A 27,094-nucleotide genomic window follows, 5' to 3' on the forward strand; every position below is an offset into this window, starting at 1 on the left:
TACCATGAGTCTTTCTTTTGCTTCTAATTTCACCAGTATCTTCTTCTGCTTCCTCTGCTCTTACCTCTGTGGCTTTACAGGGTTTCTATGAATACATTAGGTTCACTCAAATTTTCTTTTTTGTTTAATTCAGTTGACTAATTCATAATTTTATAAACCATCTGTAAAGATTCCTTTGCCATGTCACCTGACAGTCTCAGGTTTTGTTTTTGTTTTTGTTTTTTTCACATTTGCAGTTCCCTCAGATAGGATGAGAGATCTTGGACAGATACTTTGGGATTTTTCCAGTTGCATGCCTATTCAATGAAGTACTATAAGATGTCATAACTTTAGGAAGAAATTTTCCTTACATGCTTACTTAAAAAAATTTAATCTTAAACCAAATAATCAATAGTTTTAAAAAATAATGCTCTTTACTGGAGGCTTTTAAGGGATATAAAGTATGCATAGAATGTTTTACCTTAAATACATTTACAAATCTATGTGAAGATTTAATTATTTAACCCCCATCAAAAAAAAAATTGAAAGAAAACCTAAGGATGAACTTAAATAAGATCCAGAAGGCAATACTTTGACTGACAATAGAAAAATGGGGAGACTCCAAAATTTAATAAGATAATTTTTAAAGATCATGTAATTTTAATATTTGTTAAATTTACCTGTTGATATTGCATGCGCCCTTGTAACTGTAGAGAAGAAAATGAGTTTGGAACCTAGGTTTCAAGAGCAATTAGTTAAAACTGAAAGGTTTAACATGATCTGAATTGCAATAACACTCATCTTTAGTTAGAAAGGTGATCACAGGATTACCGGGGATGCACACATTGATCTATAGTTGTAGCTTAGAAGATAAGTAAAGCTCAGACCAAAAAGAAAAGCTTTTGTCTTGGTCTATTGGATCTTTGATTCTATTCCATAGGTTTAAATGTCTGTTTTTCTGTCAGTATCATGTTGCTTTTGTTACTATGGCTCTGTAGTATAATTTGACATCAGGTACTGTGATACCTCCAGCATTGCGCTGTGTGCTCAGGATTCCTTTGGCTATTTCAGGTCTTTTGTACTTCCACATGTAGGATTTATTTTTCTATTTCTGTGAAAAATGACTTTGAAATACCTATACTGATTGCATTGAATCTGTAGATTACTTTTAACAATATAGACAATTTCACAACATTAATTCGGCCTACAAATAAACATGCGGGTGGTCTTTCCATCTTCTGGTGTTTTTAATTTCTTTCAAGGCCTTATAGATTTCATTACAGAGCTCATTCACCTCCTTTGTTGGTTTGTTCCTAGATATTTTTATTTTCAGGCTATTGTGAATGGGATTGTTTCCACAACTTCTTGTTCACTATTGGCATATTGAAATGTCACTGATTTTTTTATGTTGCTTTGTAGCATATCGAGGGGTCATTCATGGAGTCTTTAGGGTTGTTTCATTATCATCAACAAATATGGATCATTTGACTTCTTCCTTTCTTATTTGTATCTCTTCTATTTCTTTCCCTTGTCTTATTGCTTGGGTAAAAAATTCAAATACTCTATTAAATAGAAGTGGACATCCTGGTCTCATTTCTTACTTTGAAGAAAATATTTTCAGTTTTTCCTCATTGGAACAATGGTGGCAATGGATTTATCACTTGTAGCCTTGAGTATTTTGAGGCATGTTACTTATATTCCTAGTTTATTCAGTGTTTTTGTCATGAAAGGATGTTTAGCATTATCCAAGGCTTTTTCTGCATCTAAATGATTATGTGATTTTTTGCTTTTTGTTCTGTTTATGTGTGGTGTACATTTTTATTTGCATATATTGAACCATCTTTGGAATTAAATAAACTTGATCATGGTGTACAATCTTTTTTTATTTTTAGTGGTATTTGGGTTTGATCTCAGGGCTTTGTGCTTGCTAGGCAGCCAGGCAGGCAGTCTACCACCTGAACCCTGTCTCCACTCCAAGTATGATCTTTATAACGTATTGTTGAGTTCAGTATGCAAGTATTTTATTAAGAACTTTTGTATCTATGTTTTTCAAGGAAATTGCTCTGTAATTTTATATTTTTTGTTTCTGTGTCCTTATCTGGTTTTGCTATCATGGTAACTAGCTTAATAGAATGTTCAGTAGCATTTCTTCCCATTCTGTTTGAGAAGCATTGATGTTATCTCTTTTTTAAAGGGCTGGTAGAGTTCGGTATGGAATTTGTTGGTCCTCGGCTTTTCTTTGTTGGGATTTTATTGCTGCCTCAATTTGATTGCTTACTATGGATTTGTTTAGGTGGCTTATATTCTCCTCTTTCAATTTTGGTACTACCTATGCATCTAGAAATTTATCCATCTCTTTTACATTTTCTGGTTTATTAGAACATATGTTTTCAAAACTTTCCCTAATGATACTCTGAATTTCATTGCTGTGTGTTGTGATATCCATTTCCTTATTTATTAATTTATGCCTTTTGCTTGCCTTTCCTCTCATTCCTCTATGTCTGTGATTTTTTAGGTTTTGTCTTTTTTTTAATGTTTTTGTCTTTTTATGGTGTTTCAGAAAAGCTGCATGTTCCATTTGAACTTTGCTTTCTTTGTTTTTTTTTTTTTCCTTTTTCTGTTTTTGATGGTATTGGTATTTGAATTCAAGTTACTGTGCTTACTAGCCAATCACTTTATCACTTGGGCCACATCTCCAGCACCTTTTCATTTGTTATTGTTTTAATAGGGTCTCACATTTGTGCCCAGGCCAGTATGGATGATAATCCTTCTCTTTACTTTTCCTGCAGAGCTGGGATGACAATCATGACATCCAGCTTTTTATTAGCTGAGATAGGTTATCATGAAATTATCCAGGTTAGCCTTGAATTGCAGTGCTCTCAATCCCTGCCTCCTTTGTAGCTAAGACTATAGATTTGAGCCACAGCACCTGATCTGTTTGTACTTATATACTTTCTTTTTCTCTGTCTTTGTGTGCATATTATAACACATCTGCCCTATCCTCAATTTGATACAGTCTACTGAAGAGATTTTTAGCTATGGTTTTATTTGACTTATTGAGCTTTACCTTTTCAGAATTTCAAGTTTTTCAGAATTTTTATATCTTTATTGAATTACTTTTTTGAAGTCCTGCATTGTCTTGTTACATTTAGCTCTTTTAGACTTTTCTTGGAATTCATTCAAGTGTTTGTTCACATGCTTTTTAAATTCCTTGATCATTCTTATTATCATATTTTCAATTGTTAGAATTTTCATTCAGCTCATTGTCATTATTTGATACTATGGAATTGTTAAGTTTTCCAGGACTCATGCAGCCTTGTTTTTTTCATATTTCTTGTGTTTCTGAGATCAAGCCACTGATTGGGAGTTTTAATAATCTGTAGTATTTCATTTTAAATGTTATGAATGTTCAGGCATGAAAGTATAATAGCAGATTGACTTGCTATTTGTCACCACTGCTCTGGGGATATGGCTCTGTAGCCATGCTTAAGGTATCAGGACTGCTCCCCAGCACTACTAAGATCAAGGTAAACTATCTTAAGGCTCTTATCCAGTTTTCTACTTCTCAGCTGCTTTATCTATAGAATCTGTCCTTCCTTGAATACTGGGAGCTGCTGCTGGCTACAGAGAACTTTATAGCCTATGTCCCATGGGCCAGTAAGCCTAAAATCCTCAGGGTGGCCCTCTCAAATGCTTCAGAGAGGTTTAGGAGCAAACACTACTGGGTTCTGCACTGGTTGTAGAAGAACTGAGGGACCCAGTTCTCTGCATGCTGGTCCCAATGCTTATGAACCCCTTTTAGTAGTTCACCTCCCCATCGGGAGGAGGAGGCTGTAAAAGTTTCGTAATTCCGAGGATCTAAACTCAGGGTGCAATTGAAGTCATGTGAATCAGCAGGCCTGATGTGGGGACCCTTAGGACCATTTGACAGTAAACATATGCCAGGATGTTATTCCCAGTGGTGGATCAAGGTGACTGTGGAGATCACATCATTTGGAAGGTCTTTGCTGTAGGTCATCAAATTCACCTAGAAGCATATACACACCGAAACTATACAGGGATAGGTATGAGTACTTTCAGGCCCTCCTCAACAATTTACCTCTCTCTTGAGGGGGAGCAGGCTTTGGATATCATATGTCTTGGAAGGACCGGGCTCAGGTCTATGACCCACCTAGCAGGTAACACATGTATGCTGGAGGCAGGATCTGGAGATTAAGGACAATATCCACAGGCTCAGTAATTTGTTCTACCATGCTCCTCAGATGAGACTTTGCTGCTCATCAGGGAGAGGAGAGACTCTGATCACTGTTCCCTTTGCTGCTGACCATGTCAGAGCTTTTCCCTTTCCACAACCATGTCTCATGTGCATCTCCCACTCAGTCAACAAGCACTGTGACAGGGTGTCCCAACATTCCCTGAGCAATGCCTGTTCCTTATTTGCAAGTCCCCAGAGTTTCTTGGTCTCAAACAACAGGCCCACTCTTAAGATAATATTTTGCTAAAGGCCTTCAAATTAAAAGGAGTGATAAAATGTCTCTCTCTACTGAGGTTAACCTTCCACATCAAAGTAGTCACTGTCTTACCAAATCCCCTTGTTGAGTTTAAGTCTTAGGGGAGATGTGAATTTATCTTTCAGCTAGAATTGCTACTCTGTCACCAGGCAATTGAGTTTATCTTGTGACTGTACCTTCAGCTCTCTCTGCCCCAGTTAGGGAACTTTGGATAGGATTTGGAACTATTTTCTGCTTCTCCCTATTTAGACAGGTTCTCCATGCTTTTCTTCTGTCCCGCCACCTGTTTAGTGAGTTCCAATGTTCTTCATTTATATCTTCTGAATATATTCTGTTCTATGTTACGTGACTCTTTTCATTCACAGAAACAAAACAGTGGACAGTTCTAACCTGTCCTCTTGCCCCTGATCTGTAGTAATAAGCATTTTGTAGGCAAATAATTTTAAAATTCAATCAAGTAAATTGTTACTCTTCAAACACATTCCCACTAGTTTTAGCATCCATTAATTATTGTTGATGGAATCAATTATTGTTGTAGTTACTAAATGTTGCTTTATTTCCATCACTCCTTTTCCTTGAATAGTTGGTATTATACTGTAAATGAATTATTTTCCTTTATTTCTTTATTTGTTTGTTCACTTATTAATTTATTTACTTACTTGTGTATTGTGAATTTATTGAATCTTTATTCAATCACTTATAATCCTTTACATTCATTATATGCTGACTTCTGAGTTTTCCTACACTTGTATGGTAAATCAAATTTTCCTAGATGCAATCAATTCAAGCCCACTTGTTTTGTTTTGACATGCCTTGACTGTCCTAAAGCAGTCCCATACCTCCCTGCAGGTATGGTCCAGGCTAATCTTATGTTATTGTTCTGCTCTAGCTCACCAATAAGCCATTTCTACAAAGAATCCTGGTCCCTGTTAGTAGAGAACAGTATTTAATAACCAAGATATGAGTGTTAATTTTGATCCCTGTTGTGGAAGCATTATTACATATAGAACTCTTCACTTAACAGTTAGGATGTACAATATTAGTGTCTATTCAGATACACCAATTATTAGTGGTTCATGCTCAGATTTAAAAGCACATCCAGGGCCAGCTAGTTTACATTATTAAGGGATGGATGCTTAACTTAACAACTTCTACCTTTGCAAACCTGTTAGGTAATTTGGCGCAGCTAAGTAACCAGTGGAACATAAAAGACTTCTCCAAATACTATTTTCTTGAGCTTTACTGAAATAAAAATGTTTTATGCAAAACTTGGCTCTTTATGAGCTAGAAATAAGGTACCTCATGCAAATAATAAAGCATCCTAGGGAGTTGTGTGTGGAAGTCTCTCTGTACTCCAAACTTACCTGGATTCATTTCTCCTGCTATACCATATCTTTACTGTCTATCAAAGCCCCACTCATCCATGCTCTATAGTCTTGCAATGCCTTTCAGTTATCCAGCTTGTGTACCATTGACAATCTATATTCATCTACCCATATTTATCAATTTTCACATCATGCTATCTATAAATACACAATTATATTGATAACTCCAATCCCAATCCAACACCACAAAGATTTTACTACCCTTTGCCCTTTCCATATTAATAAGTGACAGTGAGAAACAAATTTTGATTATTTAAATTACATTTGCTTACATCTTCAAACTTTTAATGTACAAAAAATTAGATTCAGACTTACTATTGCCTCTACAAAAATAGTTCTAGTAATTACAGTTTCATATCTACTTGGAATTCTGATTGTTTTTAACATAAGGACATATAATTCTAATAACATATTCAAAAGTTAATTTTGTTAATCCTTTTTAAAATATTGTTCAGTGTGAATGTATTATTGATTTCACATATGGTTTGGTTCATTTGAGTTATTGTTAATTTAAGGGATTTTCTTCTCATCCTTTTGGATTCTAGCTATCTAGCTAGCTAGTTGCCTGTCTGCATATTTATTAATTTTGTCATTTGCTTATTTTTTTGAAAGGAAGAAACTTAAAGTGGTTCAGAATGACAGGACTGTGCAAAAAACTAGAAATGAAATGTTTTCCATTTCGTTTCTAGATACATTCTATAGGTAAATAATTTCCTTAATGTGTAGATTATTTTTCATGTGTCTCTTTTTGTCAAAAATCACAGATACATATATATTTTTTATTCTTTTTTCTTTCTCAGAAAGATAAGAAGTCAGCAAACAGTTTTTGTAAAGGGATGGATAGTGAGCAGTTAAGGTTCATTGGGCTGAAAAGTAAGTAACATATATCGATGTTTAAATAACAAGATAGAAAACTCCACAAATTTTAATTGACAAAATTTAATTTGTACAAATTAAAATTACATACATTTTTTGCAATATACATCTACTAACCAGAATTATAAAATTGATTTGGAGCACACATTTCTTAATTAGTATTCAAAGTAAGTGTTCCCAATATTAAAACTGACTGCAAAATCTCATCTGTTAATGCTGCTCTGTAACCAGATATTACATGTGTCATCTTTGAATTTTTTTCATATATAAATACTGCCAATTTTGATGTCAACTTATGAGCATATGGTTTTAATTGAGCATATTTATCACTTGGGAGACATTTGTAGAATTATATGAAATTCTTCTTGTGATATGTATCTTTTAGCATGTCATTACATTGCAGATCAATCAATTCAAATGGAAAGCTAGGTGGAAACTCTTCAATTACACAGTTAAATGGATTGTGAAATTTGGAAATTCCATTTGTGCTTGCATTGAGATCTGAGTAAATGTTGCTGAAATGTTACTTGAACTTTGAAAATATATTTGCTGCATTTTTAATGGGAGTGGAGATCTTGTTCCTTCTTTTAAATTTTGACAGCATGAAAAGTATATTAAGAGTTTGACATTACTTGTGATTCAAATGGAAATTAGTCTCTGTCAAAATGACTTTGGCATAGTGTAAGTTTCACGCATAAACATTGTTTTACCTTGTGATTTTAGATACAAAGCACAGAAAAAATTGTCCAGTATATGGAGAAAAGTAATTTCCCTAAATATTTAGTGTTCAATAGTAGTGATTGAGGGTGGTTCTTCATTTCCAAAGAAACAAAATGGCATTAATTTCAAAAATGTGAAACAGAAGTTTACCATAAAACAATTAGTGTAGCGCTAGTCTAGATATTAAGTTTCTATTATGATGAAAACTCACAGAGTAAGCAATGACAAAGAATTCACAGAATTGGTTGTGAATGAAAATAACAATCAACAATACTGGTTTAAAGAACAATTATTAAAGTCAAGTATTTCCCCCCTTTTCAAAATATGAGCTGAAAAATAATACAAAGAATATCTATTATAGGCCATAAATATCTTAAATTTTATGTCATGTATAAATTATTCATTCAAACTTTCTTTCTGCCCATGTTTTTATTATTAATAATTTTAATACTTCTTAGAAGACTCCATCTCAGATTCTTCTAGTGTTTTCTCAACTTCTAAAATATTTCTACCTCTAATTGCTTAAGATAGACTATTCATTAAAGTAGATTAATTTTTCAATCATTTCATACTTGGCATTGATTCCCTTAATAACTAATAGATAAATATCAATTATATGTTTCTACTTTCCATATACAATGCAAACAAATCAAAAATCACTTTATTTGTTTTTTGTTTGACTATTTCTGTTGCTTGCAGCATAACTGTTCTTGTTAAAAAGCTCATATATTTAAACAAGCTTGTTTTCCCTAGACATATGTCTTTGGCTACTGCAACAAACAATATGTAATTAACCCTACATTAATGAATGCCACTTATTGCATGCTAAAAAATGAGCCACTTATACCCTTACTTTCCTTTTAGCTTCACTTTTAATTTTTATTTTTATGAAACAATTTTCTTTTGATGGACTTTTCATTTATTGTCTAATTTTTCTGGCCATTGTTTTCCTGTCATTTGGGAATATTGTATATTTGCTTGCAATTCAAAACCAAACAACCCAATTAAAACTGGGAAAAGAAATTGGACAGATTTTTTTTTTTTGAAGAGTGTATACAAATGGGCAAAAAGCACATGGAATGAATTTTGATATTTTTGGTCATTATGGAAGTGTAAATCAAAACTACAGTGAGAAAGCTGGGAATGGTAGTACATGCTTGACATGGTGATGTGTGCCTGTCATTCCAGCTACAGGGGAACATAAGTAAGAATACTGGAGTCTGAGATCAGCCCTGGGCAAAACACAAGACCCTATTCAAAAAACAACTAAAGCAGAAAAGACTGGGAGTATGGTTCATGTGGTAGAGCAACTACTTTGCACGTACAAGTCCCTGAGTTTTGGTGGTACTAGTACCGCAAGAAAACAACCCAAATACTACAGTGAAATACTACTATTTCATATCCTCTACGATGGCTTTCATTTAAAAAATGGTAATAAACGAATACTGCCAAGAGCATGGAAAAATTAGAACACTTGTACATTGCTGGTAGAATGTGAAAATAGGTGGCCACTTTAGACAATAATTTAAAAGATTTCTTAAAAAGTTCAACACAATTTAAACTTTAAACAATAATTTAACATTTAGGTTTTCAAAGAGAAATGAAACCTATAATTACAAAAATCTTGCACACAGATCTTCATACGTGCGTGTTTGCAGTAGCCAAAACTTGACTTATATCTGACACTACTCTCTGGAAACCAAAATTTTACTGTGTTCTACCAATCATAATGGGGGTATATGGGTCTCAGGTTATATGAGAAGTTTTGCCCTGGTTTTCTACCCCATTGTTATTGTTACAGTCTACCAATGTATTGTAGGAATAGATATTAAAGGCTGACAGTTCCACTAATTGGTTTCCTAGTCTATGGCATCAGGGCATTACAGTACTTAGAACCTAGTGACCTTCCCTAATTTTGTGCAAGAAAAGTAAAACAATAACAAGATTACATCTCAAAGATTAAAGAGAGAGGCCTGGATGATGATTCTTTCTGTATCATCACTAGAATCATGTTTTGACAGGAACTAAAACCAAACGTACAATAGTGGTAAATCATTGGAAATGTTGACCAAATCCTCAGACCGCAGACTGATGTCACCTGTGATACTAGATGAAGTAATTAGTGTAAACCCTGGTATCTAATATATATATGTGCAGCTACTGACTTAAACAATGTTTTAATTTTCATTTATATCAGAATGGTAATCAGAAGCAGATTGCCACTCCTAATGTGACTGGGCCTCATCCAATAAGTCGAAGACAGAATAGGACAAAAAGACTGACCTCCCCAACAGCACAACAGCACTCCTCCTGCCTTTCAACTCAAAATGAAACAGTAGCTCTTCTTGGCATTTGAATCTGCTGCCATGGTGAAGAGTTGCACCATCAGCTCTTCTGGTTTCTAGTTTGCAGACTGCAGGTCTTAGAACTCATTAATCTCCATAATCACATGATATAAATTCCTTTTGTTTATTTATGGAGCCTTGACAGAGAGTAACTCACGCAAATTACATTCTCTGTTCATAAATTCCTGTTTATGGGGGAGATCATATGTCTCCCAGAAATTTATGTCTTCATTTGTGCTGCTAAGATTCTAGTAATGTTCTTTAAGCCCCTCATCTTTTGTTGGGAGGATCATGGTTATGTATGATCCTCTTGGGTCATGGTGCATAGTATTTAAATCTCTGTCCTTTATCAAGTCATCTGTCAATAGGATTTGTTTCATCAATTTTTATAAAACTGTATTATCTGTCTAGGCTAATTACTCTGGTTTTTTTGTCCTCTTTCTGAAATGGTATAACCTCAAATCATTCAAAATGGCAAATCAATCTTTTTCCTCAGTATATCTTTATTAAAAGTAAATGTAACTTGTCTGAGAACATGGATAATTTCTTCCAATTTTCTTTTAGACTATTTTTGACCAACATGTTTTGGTTTGTTTTCCTACCAACTATGTTGTTGTCATTGAGGAAAATCATATCATTATGTGATTTCAAAGTGTGGAGTTCCACAGGATCATGTCACACGATTAGTAGTCATCCTCAAATACACATCAGTAATCCTCAAACACCCTAAGGGCTATCAGAAGCATGAATCTGAGTCCATTTTCACACCTACACTAATATTAACTGCTCTTCTGTAATTTGTTCTCCACCTTTACCATTAGTCTTCACATACCGAAACATGTCTATAGGTATAAAAGAACAAGATAAAATATGATGTGTTAGCTCTTTTTTAAAAAAGATTGTCACTTAGATTAATAGCTACAGGGTCCATCAGTCTATAATAGAACAAATTCTTTTCTATGTGTTAGGAAGGTAAAATTCCCATACACTACTTTCTTTTTTAATTTCATTTTTAAATTAACATACTCTTATAAGAGAATTTTAATGTGATAATTCCATACATACATAAAGTATACCTTGAATGAGTTCACCTTCTCCATTATGTTTCCATCTCCCCCACCCCATTCTTCTCCTTCTCTTATCAGTATTTGGTTCCTATACATTACTTTTTAATGTAGCTCTCTGTACTACAGAAAACCTGTACAATGGAAAAGAAATGACAAAGCAACATTGAATTTATTCCAAATACTCACCCAAACACTTATGCCTTACTAAATGTCACTGGGATAAATCACAGTCCTTGATCACCTTAATATCTTATGAAATATCAAAGTTGTGAATTATGGTGATTATATTTTACAGTGCTCTGAAAATGACAAACACTATAGATACCTTGTCAAAACATTTGTATGCCAGACAGAGGGAAATGTTTTTCACAAAATTACTGTCTTTCTATATTAATATAATTCTACGAATCTTGTGGTCTTGAAGCTGTTGGCACATTTTCCTAAAGTGCAGTAAAATTTGCCAAAATTTATGCCACACACTAAAAACAGTACAGTTGTGTAGCAGGTGAAATTTGGAAGCAGCAAGTACCAAAATGAGGCATATTATTCAGGTCTATTTACCATGCACTGCCATAGAAGGCTGTCTAATTTCAGTCTTAGGCAAAATAGAAACAGAAGTCTCTAAGATACCATTCAAGTTCTTCTTTCACTAGGGCCATATGACCCAGATAATACAATGCTATTAGTAGTGTTGTTGTCCAACCTGAGTGATGGAGACTCTGCTACACTCCAACAGAGAAATTAGAGAAATGATATCCAGAAGTTTTGGAGAAAGAGGGCTGGGGGCTTGGCTCAAGTGGTAGAGCACCTGCCTAGCAAAATGAGGCCCTAACTCCAAACCCCAGTACTACCAAAAAAATGTGAAAGCAGAATTTTTGGAGAAAGATACTGAGATGCTGACTTCTGATAATAATTGTTCATAATTTAAACACAGCTTTTGCACAATACTGGGAGGAAATAGATACTAAACAAATAATTACAGGGCACCAGGGTACCCATTATATGTACCTGATCAAAGAAATTATAAAATTAGCTATCAGTAGCAGAATTCTCTTATGAAACTAAAGTGGAATAAGACTGCCCAATCAGATACAGAAGGAATTACACAATTACTGGGTGAGAACACCAGAGTCTCTCTGTTGGATCACGATCTTCTTCTCAAGGTACATCTATGACTTTCACAAGGACTTAACAAGAAAATGGAGAAGTTACAAATGCAAATGCAAAATTAGAAGGTAGAGATTAAAAATTATTATTAAACAAGATTGACTTCAAGGTAAAATATATTATTTAAAACAAAATCTACATAATAGTGTTAAAAATGTAGAGCAAAGATCTCAGTGTCATGATTCATTTTAGATAACTTCAAAATCCATTAAGCACAGACTAAAAAGTCTAGGGAAAATAGTATAAATATGATTATAATATGAAGCTTAAAATCACTGCTGAATCTGGGAAATATTGGATAGACAAGAACAAGAATATAAATTGCCGGATTATTAAAACTAATATAATTAATTGATGCATGTCATTTTCTGAAAATATTGAATATAGCTGCTTTCAACTTCCTCATATTTGTAAATAGTAACTCAGCCACTTAGGAAGCCAGAAATAACCCTTGAATAACTCATTAAATTTATAGATACTCTTATCAAAAATATATAATACAACTATGAGAAAAGAAGAAAAATCCCAAAAGTTCAAAAATATTTTAAAAAACATTATTAAAGTACCTTTTACTTAAGGTTATAATATATAATTTAAGTTCAAAAATACATCTATCTCCACATGATATGGATATGTACATGTTAACATACTAAACTACACTTTAGTAGATATAAATATACATCAGGAAATGAACATTTCATTGACAGAATTAAGAAATATTTATCTAGGTTTATTAGTTTTGTATTGGTTGTCTAACAAACTGTCATAGACTCAGTGGCTTAAAACAAGACACAAGTACATCCTACAAGCATAGCCAGCTTCCTTGCATGGGTGTCACAGGCTTAAATCAAGGTGTCAGCTGACGTCTAAGAGAAAATCTGCTTCCATGTTCTTTCCTACAGCAGTACCCCCTGGCTGCAGCTGGAATTCCTTCTTACCTTCTACAGTCTTCTGGTTGCCTTGACCTCTAACATCCTTTAATGGCAGCTATAATACATCATATTATTCCTGCATATCAAATCTTCTTGGCTCTCCCTTCTACCACATCTCTTTCTATTTTACCTCTGGGGGATAGCTGTGCTTTTTTTGCTGGTACTGGAGTAACAAAACATTTCCATTCATAAAAAGACTAAGATCTCATGACTTCACTGCCAATTTTACCAAACACTTAAAGAACAAATACTAATTTTCCACAAACTTTGCCAGAAAATCAAAGGGAAGGAAATACTTTCCAACTTGTTTTACAGGGCCATCATTATCCTGATTTCAAAGTCAGAAAAAAAAATCACAAGGTAAAAAGGAAATACAGGCCAATATTATTGAAGAACATGGATGTAAATATTGTCAACAAACTCCTGGCAAAGCAAGTTTAACAATACCTTAAAGGGCCATTCAACATGATTAAGTAGGATTTATGTTTGACATACAAGAATAGTTGAATATTCACAAATCAATAAATGTGATGCACTGCATTAAGAATGAAAGGCAAGGGTAACATGGCCACTTCTTAGCATCAGAAAAATCATTAGACAATATTCAACATCTTTTCATGATTAAAAAAGCCTAAAAAATAGTTATAGAAGTAATTAACTTCAAATATAATAAGCTATTGCTAACATTAAACTCAGTGATGAGAAATTTGAATTCTTTCCTCTGAGATCAGCAACAAGACCAAGATTACCTTTCTAAACACTTCTGTTCAACTTAGTTTTGGAAATCATAGTTAGAGAAAATAGACAAGAGGAAGAAACAAACTATACAAACCAGAAAAGATGAAGCAAAATCATCTCTGTCAGATATTCATATAGAAAACTCTAAATATTCTACCAAAACCCTGTTAGAACTGATAAATTCAGCAAAGTTGCAGGGTACAAAACCAAAACATAAAATACAATAACATTTTTCTACACTAAAAATGAACCTTTTGAAAAAGACATTCGGAGAACAATACTACCTACTTACAACTACAAAAACAAAATGCTTAGGAATAAATATAATCAAGAAGATAAAAGGCATTGTACACTTAAAACTATAAATATTAATGAAGGAAATTCAAGAAGAGACAAATAAAAAGGAAGACATCCCATGTCCATGGATTGGAAAAATAAATTTTAAAATGTACCCAAAGTGACCTACAGACAAAATGCATAGGTATAAAATCCTAAAATACATAGGGAATCACACAAATGGGAAAAGGAATCCAGAGTAAAATAAAAACAAGCTGGAGACTTGTTCACACTGTGCTATGAAGTGATATTATAAAACAGCATGGTAGTAGAATAAAAACAGACTCCTCAGCAAAAGGAACCAAATAGATCAGAAATGAACATACATATCAGAGTTAATTGATTTTTCACAAAGATAGTAAGAATATACAATAGGATAAGGACAGTCCCCTGAGCTACACAGCAAGGCCCTGTCTCAAGCAAATCAGAAAACATCTGCACAGTAAAGCAAACAATTGACAGAACCAAGAGGAAATCTGCAGAATGAGAGAAAATATTTGTAAGCTGTACATCTGATAAGGGATTAGTATCCAAAATATATAAGGCAGTCAAACAATTTATAAAAATAAGATGAATAAAACGATTAAGAAATGGGCATGGAAGTATAATAGAAATTTTTCAAGATGATATAATTTAAATGATAAGGGATACATGAAAGTGTCAACTACTATTAGGAAGATGCATATTAAAACTTCAGTAGCATAGGAGTTTAATTGCAGTTTCTGAGGGAGCAGACATCAGGCAGATTGTAGTTCTAGGCCAAAACAGACATAAAGCTAGTGAGACCTAATCTCAACAAACAATCTAGGCATAGCGGTGCACACCTGTTTAATCCCAGCTCCACGATGACAGAGGTAGGGTAAAACGGTTCCAGGCTGGCCAAGGTAAAAAGCTTGAGACCTTATCTGAAAAATAAGTAAAGACAAAAGCTAGGAGTCAGAGTGAAGTGGTAGGGCAAACTGCCAGCAAGTATAAGACATGAGTTCAACACCCACTACTATTAAAAAAAATAAGAGAAAAAAGTCCAAAACATAAAAAACCACAATGAAGTCTAGAGGTAAGGCTCAAGCTGTAGAGCACCTGCCTATAAGCATGAAGCCCTGAACTCAAACTCCAGTATTACCAAAAAAATATTTTCAGTCTGATGTCATTGCAGTACTAATCACAATCACAATAGCTAAAGATGCAGAATTGTCCCTAGTGCCCATGAGTGGATGAATACAAAAATGAAATATGGTACATATTTCCCTTAACAAGGGAAGAAATTCCGTTATTTGTGACAATATAAATGGCATTGCAGAATATTATGCTAAATGAAAAAAGTCAAATGTGTTAATAGTAAGTGATGAATGCTCTCACTTATATGTGAAACCTGAAACAACTGAACTCATTGTGATTGTGGTTACCAGTGGCTGGGGTGGAGAAGATGAAGACATGATAGGTAAAGTACTTTGCATTTAAAACAGTACATTTGAACTGTTCTCACCAAAATAATGTTAAATATTTGATATGATGCTTATGTTAATTAGTTCAATTAAATCTTTTCACCATTATATCAAAATCATAACATCACTGTATTCTACAAATATGATTGTAATTATCACTATAAGATAAAAAGTAAATTAAAAGGCATAGCAATATATAGAAACACATTAAATTATACATTATATCATGTATATAAGTGATAAATTATATATGTATAAATTTTATATATGTGTTTGTATTTATATATGCAAAGAATAGAAATAGAACTGTCCTCCAAAATGTACATAAGCAGTGATGAAAGTCTGGTGTTGATGAATGGCAGAGTATAGTCACACCTATAGTCACTAATAGGCTTAATTGTACATGATCTTGAAAAATCAATTTCATTGGCTGCTGTGAGTTTATAGTTCTATCACACATTATGTTTGCAATTTATAAACATTTTTGATTTTTGCTGCTATTGTTACTAGCATTTTTCTTCAGGAATAAACATATCTATTGATCATATTTAAGGTCCCAAGGGTACTGCAGTTATATTACATTGAATTTTGAACATTCAATTGCCATACCAATTATTCAGAGCTACATTCTCAGTCCAATAAGATAAATGTCAATGAATCAAACCATGTTTTAGATTTTAGTCACTTTTATCCTTTCCTAGAAATAAGACTCACCTATTTGGTCTTAAAATCACAATATTTGAATGACCATATTAATGAAGCAAGAAGTTAATTCCATCCACTTTAATGCCCTCACTAGTAGAGAGTTTGATCAAGACATACAAAATGACCTTGGCAGTTTGAGAGAAGCTATGCTATAAAGCATGTGACAGATAAAACACATTAGGGAGAAATATACTTCCAAAGAAAGAAGATTAAAGAAAACTACATTACAGATTAAGAAAAGAAACTCTTTTTTTTTCTGGGGGTACTGGGGGTTGAATTCAAGGTCTTGCAGCAGTCACTCTCCCACTTGAGCCACTCTGCCCATCCCAAAACACTCTTGCATTACCCCTGATTGCTCAATTAAGTTTTTCTTTTAAATTTATGAATGCAGATACAATTTCAGTATATTAGAATCTCATTCTATTATCATGTATTCTTGCTAAGAATATCTATGAATAGCTGGTGTTATGTTTGTCTTCTCAGTAAAAAATGACAGTGTCACTTTTGTCTTGGAAAATGTGATTTAAAATCTTTGTAGGTATTTGTGTCAAGTGGTATGAAATTTGTAATTCATGTGATCACACTTTCACACAAAGAAGATAGACAGTTCAAAATCTAAATACCAAAATTCAAAGATAAAAAATCAAGATATGTTGATCCATAATTAACATTTATTTCATTGTCATTTACAGTGGAAAGAGGTCTAAAGAGATGTAGATGTACCAGACAGTTTAGACAGTTTCTGATCAGTTTCCTTAGAAAAAATATAACATGTCATTTTAATTGGATCAGGAGTTGGTTCTACAATGAGCAAGCACATACACACTGATATTACCATCCATCATCCTCTACATAATCACATCTGCAAAATACAGAATTATAAAACACAATTTCTGAAAAATAAGCAAAACAGGAACATACAGAAAAGTGACTTCCAAGTACAAGTGTGTATTTAGATTTTATGCTAAAGCTTTGTACGAAAGAAAATATTTATGAAAATAACATCCCCTGCATAAATAGTAAAGCTATTAATTTTTCATTGGTGAAACAATTAAAATGACTGTTAATTGTATTTCACATCTGGAAAGGAGAAAGTCTTAATTTAAACCATGGATAAAGATTTCTCTCATATCCATATTAATAACAAGAGACACCTGAAACACTAAAAACATTCTAGTTCTACAAAAATTCTTTTTTTTTCTTTACAATGCTGCGGTTTGAACTCAGGACCTACACCTGGAGCCACTATACTAGTCCTTTTTTGTGATGGGTTTTTTTGAGATAAGTTCTCATGACCTGTTTGCCCAGGGTTGGCTTCAACCGCAATCCTCCTGATCTTTGCCTCCAAAGTAGCTAGGATTGCAGGTGTGAGCCATCAGCACCAGGCTTACAAAAATTCTTTATAATGTTTAGTAGTAAGTGTGTGATTTATTTTTTGCATCTAACAATGACAGACAAATAATTTTTTAGTAAATGAATGAGCATTATCTTTATAATGAGATATTTTTATTTTTAAAAGCTGGTTTGCAGATACATGCAATAAAATACATGAAAGCAGCGATTTCTTTTAAAAACAACATATGTGAGGTATTTCTTAATTATTACCCAAGCCAATGATGTCTAGGATTGAGAATTTTATTTGAACCATACTTTGTGCTTGCTTATATAATAAAACTATTTCAGTATGTCATAATCATACATGTATCTGACCATAGTTAAAGTCAAATTTTTAAAGCAGGTACAATGTACATATCTATCATGCCCCATTTTTCAATAGCATGAATTCATGGTTGAAATGAAAATGTAGGTTTATTATATCTCAATATAGCAAGCTGGAAGCTAGATACCTGACAAGAAAATATTTCAATGTCCCATCACAGTTCAGCTGCTGTACTAAGTAGATTTGGACAATGTTCTAATGAATATATAATAGCAGAAGGTGGTAGATGTAATGCTGAAGCCTATTAGAGAAAAACTGAGCTAGCCCAACAAGCCTTCAGGGAATGAAAACGAGTATATTACAGGTCTTAGGGACATTTGTCATGTAGAGCCCCAGAGCTAATTTTTATCACATATCTTGAAGAACACATCCCCAAATAAACTCATAATAACTTGATCTTTTCATATTCTTTAAGAAAAGATTAAGTTAAACTTCTCTTAAGACTCAAATTATCATCTTTTTATGTCCATTTCAATCAATGCAATTTTATACAGGTCAAATTTTTCTTCTCATAATATGCTAAAAATGTTTTCTATTTTTAATTTTCATTGAATGAATGAAGATCAGTGGAATGATCCAATTACAGCGTGTAGCATCGTGTTATTCACTCCATTTTCATGTATGTAGGCTATAAAACCTATAAAGTATTCCTAATGGAGAGTGATCTTCTCAGTTTTTAAGGAACACCCATGGGAGAAATTCTGCAATCTGGTTACATGCTGAAATTGACAATTTTGTTTTCTTAATTGATATGATTGCTTCATTGCTATGTAAAATCAGACATTTTCTTATGGTATGCTATTCTGGAATTTGAATTTTCCTTATTTACATAAATGCAATTTGCCTCAAATTCTTTAAATACTATCTCTCTACTCTTGAAACGCTCTTACTATTTTGGCTTATGATTTTTCATGCACATATCATTTTCCCTGCAAAAATAGTAAGCATTTCAAATATGGTGTAGTGCCTCTTATTTTATACTCAATACTGCCTTATAACTGCCTTGGAAAAGTTAGAGGGGAAAAAGGGATATTTTTGCATAAATTTGTCAATGCATGAAATTCTCTCTACATAGAACTTAATTGTAGTGAGAGCCAATATTCAACACAGAGGACATGCATAATATGATCACAATTATACAGAGTGAATCTTTATGTATACAAACCTAAAATCATTAGTTTCTAATAAAAGTAAAATTTACATTGCCATTTGCACACTTGCCATTTTTCAGAGATATTTGCTGTCTACTTGAAAAGTAATATTAACCTTATTTAGTTGAACATAAGAAAACTGTCAAGCAGGGTGTGGTGGATCAGACCTTTAATCCTAGCACTTGGGAAGGAGGACTGCAAGTTCAAGGCCATTCTGGCCTACATAGAAACACCTTTTCTCTCAAAAAAAAAAAAATACCCAAAACCAAAACCAAACTAAAACAAAAAAAGAAAAAGAAAAATTTTATCATAACAACTGCATGTATCTTTTAAATAGCGGCATTTCCAAGAACAAGTAATGAAGTCAAGTTTCATTTTTTAAATATATTTTAGATTAATTTCTAATGGAGCAATCTATATTCTTGCTGAAATCCATTTTAGGAAGAAAAGAAAGTAATTATGCTTCTACATGTTTTAGCAAATGAGGCAGGTTATTTTATCCTTGTCTCTTAAGCTAAAATAATTAAGCCACTATAGTATAATGAATACTTTTCTTCCAGGCTATTTAAAAGATCCTTTAAGTATACAGAAAAGTAATTACAAATGCATACAAGCTTCTAGAAAATTCTATTTAGAGAGAGGATAGCACCTGTTTCTTCTCCCTTTCTCTATAGACATGAAAACAAAAGTGTGGTTATAAAAATGTACACTGTATTATGAGAAATGTATTAACTTTTATAAAAATGAGAAAAAGTTTGTACACAGGATGTGAATGAGGTCTAGAAAAATAAGATACCAACTTATCTGAGGTCCATAAAAAATAAATATTTCAGCAATAATATAAAAGAAATCAGATTATGAAGCTACAAATTTTTATTGCCAAGCAGGACCGTTTTTCAGAACCCTGCATCTGTTGTAAACAGACCAGACGGATATACACAGAAATAGAAAGCTTCAAAGAAAGGGTGTGATTCACATGCCTTGCTTTAATAGCAGTATCAAACTTTCTTCTGAGGTAGATTGGTCCTTGAAGTAGGTGTCCTAAAGGTGCCATCAAACTGCTGAAAGTCAGCTAGTGTTTGAAAGCTTGCCAGCTTGAAGGCCATTAATTGACAAGCTGTGAAAATCCAGCATCACAGGAAGGGAAATTACACAAAGGGGAGAGCTTTCTCGCACCTCGCCCAGAGAAACAGTAGAGGGTGCTGCCAATCTTTCAAGACCGAAGCATATGCAATGTACAACTTCAACGATAGGCCTCTAAATAAGACTTACACTGGGCAGAAATCACTATAATGTTCTTAATTGCCATAGAGCATTTGGTTTATATCATTTCCCCCAAAGTACCAATTCAGATTTTTTGGCAGGGGAGGGAGGAATTAAAACAAGAAAAAAATATAACTTTTCATGGCAAATGTTTTCTAGCTGCTAAGATTTGTGTAGAGGTTAAAATATGACACAGTGGCTTTCTGAAAAGTACAATGAACAGAGATAAGCTTATCCTAACGATAGATATTCCAGGTCTATTTAAATTCTTACCGTTTTTTTGTTGTGTAAATACAGTTGAATTTCTCCTTTACCCTTTCTAAGAATGTGCTTCAGGAGTAAAACAAGATTTGAAATGGGCACAGTAACAATTGTGAAGATTTTATTGCAGATTTTTACAGAATGGCAATATAATAATTACATAATACCAGAAATATTTATTCAATGTCAAACACAACTTGAGATGAGATGCACATCATCTCTCTCTTCATTTGACTGCTAATTGCCCTAGGCAATCCTTTTGAAAATACAGCAGAGTGGTACACTACAAAACAGCAGAAAAACTGGCAGTGTTGAGTGATGAGAGAGCCTTATAAGAATGCAAAATCGGTTACTAGAAAAAGCATTCTGTCTGCCACAGAGCAATTAAACATGGTGCCTTGACATTAAGGAGTGTCTCGTTGTATTTGCTGAGTGAAAAGCAATCCTCCTAGACAGAATTCTCTTTACTCTGATTTTTACGCTATGCACAGGCCCAAACTTGACAGCCTTAATGGCTGAGAAAAAAGATTTGGGTAAATGATCATTCTTACTTCCCACTACCAGCACCTTGATTTTTCTTTAAAACATATGCTCTATAGGACCAGGAAATGTAATTATGTAGAATAATTGATATTTATGCTCATATTTATATGTATGGGAATGTTGCATTACCCCTTTTAAAATTCCAGAATCTACAAAATTCTCTGTGAAGTCGTTTCTATTGAAGATTCACCTGCCATCCAGCACAAGTGCGGGACACTTCTATAATACTTGGTAAAACCATGCCATACTGTATGACCCCATGAAGACATATTCCTAATCTGATGATACCAATATGCCTTATTTGTACTCAAACTATTTGTAGAATGAATGTAAGCAACTGCAAGCTGAAATATTTCCAAATCACACCTTAAGATTGTTTTTTCAGCAGAGTGCTAGTGGCTCATGACTTTAATCCTAGGAGAATCACTGTTCATGGCCATCCCTGGCAAATAATTCATGAGAACCCCATCTAAAAATAACCAGAACAACATGGACTGAAGCATGGCTGAAGTGGTGGAGCACATGCTTTGCAAGCATGAAACCTTATGTTCAAACCCTAGTCCCAGCAAAAAAATAGTTTTCAAGCAAAGGTTATCTGTGATGTTTTTAGGGTTGTAGAAAAATATTATTCATTGTTTCTCTAAGTATTTTTGCAAGCCCTTCCCTTAAATTCAGGGACTCTACACTTATATCAAGTCCCTTGAAGCTTCCCCATGGTTTGTTGATATTTTATAGTAAAATATACGTTTGTATTATATATGTACATATAAATACTGTAAATATTCATTTCTCTTTATTTTTTATATCTTATATTGTTATGATTTCATGCTACTAATTCTCTATTTTATAATATGTAGTCTACTTTTATTCCCATTTAACCTATTTTTCTTCTTAGGAACAATTCTTTCCTAGATGTTTGAAAAAAAAATATATATATATAGAGAGAGAGATGAATATATAATATATCCAAGTTATAATAACTCTTAATATTCTCTTGGCTAATTATAACACTTGTGTGAATTGACAATTGATTTTTTTCTTGCAATAGGAACCTATACTGTTACTTACTTCTTTCCATACCTGGCACTTTTTGATTGGATGCCAAACTCTCTGAATTTTATCTTGTCTAATGATGATACTTTTGTGTTCTTTCACTTTACCTTTGAACATTGTTCTAGACACAGTTAAGTGACCAGGACAAACTTTGACTTCTTGGGATCATCCTTTGAAGACCTTTTCAGACACAACAGTAGTGATGTTTAGTCTAGAGCTAATTATGCCCTTGTGAGTATTCTTCTCAATATGTGAATTATGTCAATTATGAACTTGTTAAAAGTAAATAGAAATAGCTCTCTTCTTTTCTGTGCCATTGTGATGTGTTTTCTTCATTCTGTTCCTTGCTGTGTCATCTCACAAGACTTTAAGGATTAAGCAATTTCTGTTACAAACCAAAAGCAAAATTGTCCTATTTTTCCATGGGTTTGGAGGAAAACTGGTAATAAAACTGGTACAATTACAAATGTAGACACTGAAGATGTCTACAGATCTATAAAGAACTGTATGTGAGGTGACACACCTATTCATGTGATATCAAGATCACTGTCATCTCACCATGTCAAGATGAAAATGTCACCACTGTCTGGACAGACAGGTGTGTTTTATTAGGAATATGATTTTCTCTTTGTTTCCATGCTCTACACTAAGAAGTTCATATGAGATGGTTTGAGAAAAAGAGATGTTATTAGATAGATTGAACACCTAAATGTAAAGAAATGGCAGCCTTTACAGTTTCTTTTGTTTTGGTGGTAATGGGATTTGTACTCATGTCTTCACACTTGATAATGCAAGCATTTTAACACTGGAGTCACATCCAAGTCCATTTTCATCTTTCTTTTTTTTTTTTTTAAGATAGGATTTTGCATTTATGCCTGTGTTGCCCAGGACTGGGATCATCCTATTTATGATTCCAGTTTGTCAAGGATAAAAGATGTATACCAATGAACCCAACTATTGGTTGAGATGGTGATCTTACAAACTTTTCACCTTCACTGGCATGGAAATTCTGTCTTCCCAATCTCCACCCCTTGAGTAGCTGAGATTATAGGCTAGAGGCACAGTACCTGGCTGCTTTGATTACTTTTGTGATAGGGTCTTGCTTTGGGTCCAGGCTAGTGTGAACTGAGATCCTCCCATTTATACTTCCTGCCATAGTTGGAATGACAGCTGCATGCCGCAACACCCACCTTTTTCTGTTGAGACAGGATCTTATGAATTTTATTACTTGAGCTGACCTGGAACAGCAAGCCTCTTGATCTCAGCCTCAAAAATAGTAAGGATGGTAGCATTAGGATTAAGCTATGTTAAAGCAAAGTGAATAATTTAAATATGAAATTAAGAACTCTAGAGTTTATAGAAGAACAAATGAATACATATGATATTATATTATAAAAGAGTTCCCTCGGACATTATACCACAAAGTGAAAGAAATAAGAGTACATGAAATTAAATTCTTCTGTTCTGAAAATAGCATCACAAAGGCCATGGAAAAAACTTAGTAGAAAATATTTTATAAACCATGTCTCTGACAAAGGACCCTGTTTCTGATGAAATACTTTAACTCTTACAACTCAAAAATAGCAAAATAACAAACTCATTAGAAATGGGACAAGAGATTTGAACAGACACTTTCTTAATTAATATACATACTGCCAGATAAGTACAATAAATAAAGATAATTACAAATATTTATCATCTGATTAATATAAATTTAACAACAATGAAATATCCATGTGCTCATAAGGCATTAAAGTAACTAGTATTCTCGAAGACTCTTGGTAAAATACATAAATGTTGCAACCACTTTAGAAAACATTGGAAATTTCTTAGATTTAAAAATTTGCACTTGTTATATGACTCAGTAATCTCCTTCCTGACTACCAAATAACGATGAAAACTTACATTGTCACAAGTTTCTGCATGAAAACATTTATAGTGACCTTAGTCAATATTATATATACATAGAAATATATACATAACAAGTATCCAAAAGTGGGACTGGTACAGGAGGTCAAGGAAGGAGGAAAAGAAGAAAAGAAACATAATGAAAAATAATGATGTACTTCACATCTGTTTAGGAATAAGACACAAGAAAACACACTGAACACTGTTAAACAACACAGGATAAGAGAAAAAAGACAACGAAGTACAGTGGAGGGGGGTTACATTGACATAAGCACAGTGCATATACAGGCAAAAATCCCACTGACCAAACAGACACCTAAACAATGAAGCACAAGAATGAAAAACAGGTCATGTTAAGTGGAGGGCCCCAATGCGAGGGGAGGATAAAAGAAAGAAGTTAAGATTGTAAATGTGGTTGATGTACCTTGTATAGAAAAATGGATATAGAATTTTTAAAACTTTTTAAATCACCATAAGAAAGGGACTAAGATAGGAGAAAAATGGAGGGGATGAGTCAATTCAAGATGTAATATATATAATACAGAAATGTAATAATGAAATTCTCTGTATAGATATCTTAAACAAACATGGTTTTTTAAAAAAAGAGAATGCAGGACAATAAAACAGGTCCTGTCTGGAGGTTGGTACCAGTAGGAGGGGGACAATATAAGGAAAGGATGGAAGAAATTGAACATGGTAGAAATATTTTGTACTCATGTATGAAAATGGAAAAATGAGACCCACTGAAATTATTCTGAGAATGAGGGAGGAAAGACAAAGGAGAATAATAGAGAATGTGAATTTAAGCTATACTGTAAGAACTTTTGTAAATGTCAATGTATCCCCAGTACAATAACATAATTTTTAAAAAGTGCATGTAAACAAACATGATAAAAGCTGTCTTTTGTATTTCCATTTTAAAATTAACTAGTTTGCAATCTGATTTGTAGTTCTTTACATATATAAATTACTACTGGCTTTACCATATAAAGAAAAATGTATGAACTATTTGAGATGATATAAATTAGGTGATATATGAATTAGAAGAATAAAATCAGAAGTACGAATACTTCTTATACCGAACTTATGCTATGGTTGAGCAAGAACTTTTTCATATGACATTGATTATACTTTTTCTTTTATTTGTACAAATCTTACCTCTTCTTTAAGGTTAAGTTCAAGCCTCAACTTCTTAAATGTCTCAAATTTCAGAGTTCTCTCTTTCAAATACTACTTCTATTATACTTTGTAACAAATATGTTGGGATAAGTCCAGGTTAATTTTAATTTGAAGATTGTTTTTAACTCTCCAGCTTCTCTTCACTCATTCTGTATCTAGTGGTAGATCATTGCCTGATCTAGACTGGATGCTCAACCAACAGGTTGAAAGAGTGAGCAAAATCACTGATGAATTGGAATTTTTTCATTGCTAACCTGATAAGGCTAGCTAAATTAAACACTCCCAGTATGGAATTTAAAAAGGGATGAGTTGATTTAAGTAGAAAATCTGTTACCAGCTCATCATTATCTCTCAGCTTTCAAAGGTAGAGAGAGCAGTTTGGTCTAGAGCATGGTTATAGAATTGATATGGAAACAGTAAAATAAATAATAAAGAATGTGATACATACATATGTGATAATAAAAAAATAATGAAATAAATAGTAATAAAATAATCCATATCACAGTGGTCCAGAATGTTTTCACAGGATGTTTGCTTTTCGTTTATTGATATGGAGTGCATTTTCACAATAGTACTGCTTTTGAAATTTTCCCTTAAGTCTTAAAATTTTCTTTTTTATTGTTGTAATTTTTATTAGGATATATTCATTATACAGAGGGATTCATAGTGACAATTCCAATTAGACTTATATTGTACATTATTTACCTTGCCCACATTGTCTCTCCCACTCAGGCCCCTTCCTACCCCACTTGTAGTAATTGCAAGAGGTTTTGAGGTTACTTACTAGTTCAATTTCATTTAAATAGTTTTAATTTTGTGTTTTATTGAACTTCACATTCCATTTACATGCTAATTATTAAGAGTAGAATAGATTTACATCAGCAATATTAAGATACTGTGTATTGAGAGTAGAATAGATTTACATCCGCAATATTAAGATACTGTGTTTGGATTATCAAAATGGTATGTCTTGAAATCTAGCAAGATGGCGGTCTGTTGACATCCCTGTGTCCCTGTGGCAGATAACTACCCTGAAGTAGGAGGATCAGGGGACCCCAAACGGCACCCACCGTGTCCCCTAACCAGTGTGAAGCAAAACCCTCTCTGAATCCACAAACAGAGAAGCAACTACCACACAAAGAATAGGAAGAATGACTCACAGTCGATATCATGCCCCTGAAGTCTGTGCTGGGCTCCAGGCTCCATTACTGCACTTGGTGGTAAGTCCTCTTTCCCAGCACAAACAGGAACTCAGAGCTTCTCACGTCTACCTACTACACTACCTTCTACCTTCACCCTGAAATTCCAGGGAAACCAGCACTCCTACATAAGCATGTCCCAGGTCTCCCACTGCCTAAGGGCTTGGTTTTCCCACACATGCAGCAGCTCCTGTGGTTCCTGGAAGCCCAAACCTGGAAAGCAGACCCCAGGGCTCCTGCTGCCTATAGGCTTGATTCCCCTATGCCTGCAGTGCTTCTGTAGTGCCCTCCTGGAAGCCCATGCCCTGCAAGAATGACCTACAATTCCCACTTCCTAAAGCATGGTTTCCCCATACTCCTCCACTGAGTGGTAATCTGCCATTCTATGGTTGCCAGGATAACTGCTTCATTAAGGCACAAAAAGTCCCAGCACTTCCTACTGTGTGGACAATGCATCAAGAAGAAATTTCAATCCGTAAAATATATGCACCAAACACAAGGGCACCCATTTACATTAAAAAAAAAATCTCTAATGGAGCTAAGAGCACAGATAGACCTTAGCACAATGATAGGGTCATCATTATGTAGTCATCCAGGGAAAAGATCTACAA

At 33.7% G+C, this 27,094-nt stretch overlaps 1 long non-coding RNA gene across 1 annotated transcript in view; it reads right to left on the reverse strand.

Moving 5' to 3' along the window:
- Positions 1 to 27,094, reverse strand: part of LOC141415651 (uncharacterized) — a 72,456-nt gene that overhangs the window by 22,794 nt on the left and 22,568 nt on the right. Inside the window, exon 2 of the long non-coding RNA XR_012440635.1 lies at positions 14,881 to 14,961. This is a non-coding gene — a long non-coding RNA (uncharacterized lncRNA). The remainder of the gene's footprint in view (positions 1 to 14,880; positions 14,962 to 27,094) is intronic.

The sequence above is a fragment of the Castor canadensis genome, chromosome 13 (assembly GCF_047511655.1).
Source record: "Castor canadensis chromosome 13, mCasCan1.hap1v2, whole genome shotgun sequence".
In the NCBI taxonomy this organism is placed as follows: domain Eukaryota; kingdom Metazoa; phylum Chordata; class Mammalia; order Rodentia; family Castoridae; genus Castor; species Castor canadensis.